The 2,180-nt window shown below is 44.0% G+C and overlaps 1 pseudogene; it reads right to left on the bottom strand.

Moving 5' to 3' along the window:
* Positions 1–794: 794 nt before the first annotated feature.
* Positions 795–1,696, bottom strand: LOC118585909 (annotated as a pseudogene).
* Positions 1,697–2,180: the final 484 nt, after the last annotated feature.

Raw genomic sequence — 2,180 nt, 5'->3', positions numbered from 1 at the left:
TCTGAAGAACACCAATGAGTTGCCAGAGAGGTTACACAGTGGCCTTGATCTTTATTTTTCTTTACCTGGAATTCTACAAATTCCAAAATGGATCAATTGACTAATTCATCTTGTTTAATGAACAGCACCAGTCGTGCCCCACGGATACAATGCAAACCTGACTTTCTAGTTCTCAAGTTTATTATGAAAACACTGTGGTGACTTGTGCAGTAACATCATCTTACAGGAGGAAACAGTTCTGTTCAAAACAACCCACCAGGTTTTCTGACAATAACAAAGAACAGCGTGGGGCTGAGATTGGAGAAGGGGATAAACTGAGTGCAGACAAATCATACAATTAAATTAAATGGTATCCCTGAAAAGAAACAAAACAAGAGGGGAGGCCTTGGTACTTATTTTAAAATGTTCATGAAGCTCCAATGATTGTTTGCTATCCTCATCTACAGTCATGCTGAGTAAGCTACAGCTAAGTGGAAGTCAGGTGCTAATGTTTACATCCTATTTCTGCAGTCTCTCAAGAAAGCAAAAGTAACTACAAAGAGCACTATGCCAGAAACTGGATTCTTAACCAACAATGTCGCGTCAGCATGCAATGAACTGGTTCATTCTAAAGTGGTCACGGCTGTTGATGACAAGAGGCTTTGTATTTTTATATGGCACATCTTTTGGTCCGAGTGAAAACAAGTTTTTTGAATGTTAACTATTTTCTGACACTTTGGAGTTACTGTTGCTCTTCCCATTTCCATTAGGTCAACATACGGTTCATGGCAACACTGTACAAGTTTAAATTTTCATTACAGGAAGTAGTCTGGGGTACAACGGGTGACATGTGGCCGCCTCTACAAGGCGCTGGATCAAACTGCAAGAAAGAATACTTAAGAGTGTCATCAAGTTCCATGATTGCAGCTTGGTTACCACAGCGATAGCAATAGTTTAGAGCACTGAAAATTGTTACTACATTCCGGTCATGGCACCAGTTATATCCCTCCATCACCAGCTGGTGAGCTCTGGACACCAAGGAGAAGCCATTGGCATGACTAAATGTCTCAGAAATATCTTGGCCAAAGGTATAACCAGCTCCTCGAGGAGATATCCCCCAGCCACCACGGTCATCTGGATCTGATGACCGAGTCACACATTGGACCCTCATGAGGAACTTCTTGTAGGCAGTCAAGTGCTGGATGTGATCCAGTGTGTCTATGGACGGCGACAGACCATCCACCAAGGCAGTGAGAGGAAGATAGTCAAAAAGGTCTGTGAAGTATTTCCAAACGTTTGCATTTCCGTATTTTCGTAAACACCCATCGTAAAAACCATAAACTTGTGTGATCTGTCTGCTCTCGTGTTTCCCTCAGAGTATGGTGATGCGCTCCCGGTAACGAACCTTAAGAGCTACAAGCAATGTAACTGTTTCAAATGAGTAATATCCTCTGTCCACATAGTCTCCCATAAACAAGTAATTTGTATCTGGTGATTTACCACCAATTCTAAAGAGTTCCACGAGGTGATGAAATTGCCCATGCACATCTCCACACACAGTGACTGGACATCGAACCTCTTGCACGTTGGATTCTTTTGTCAGGATTTCTTTAGCCTTCTCGCAGAGGCTCTTGACCTGGGACTCGGAGAGCTGCTTGCCCTCGTTCAGCTGCTCGATCCACTGGTCCAGCTCCTTGGTGAACAACTTCTCGTCCATGATCACGCCCGCCCGAACCCGCACTGCTCCTGCGCACACACGGCCGCCGCTCCCCGGGGTGCTTCCTGCGGCCCGGCCGCTGAGCCTCCTCCTCCGCCTCAAAATGTTTTAAAGTCCAAAGTTCAAGGACTTTTCTGAGATTCATACAGTCTCTTAAATGTAATCCTCTATAAAATCAAAATAAAACAACCAGATCACATACTTCCAGCATATAATGGCACAGGATATACATTACCATTTCAAAATGTAAGGAAAGGGGGCATACTGAAGAAAATTGGACCAAAGCCAGACTGAAAAACTCCAAACATTGCATTTCAATGGCTGATGTGAAAAAGCTCTTCAGATGTCCAACTCTGTTCAGCTTTGTTGAGTGCAACACATTTCTTTCTCTTGAGCTGGTTCCATTCCCCATTAGCAGCTCTCCTCTGCAGGTATCCCATGACACTGGCTTCTCTAACATTGGGTTCTCCAAGGAATTCCAGGC

This window comes from Onychomys torridus, chromosome 6 (assembly GCF_903995425.1).
Source record: "Onychomys torridus chromosome 6, mOncTor1.1, whole genome shotgun sequence".
NCBI classification, from domain to species: domain Eukaryota; kingdom Metazoa; phylum Chordata; class Mammalia; order Rodentia; family Cricetidae; genus Onychomys; species Onychomys torridus.
This window is presented reverse-complemented; position numbering and strand designations above follow the sequence as displayed.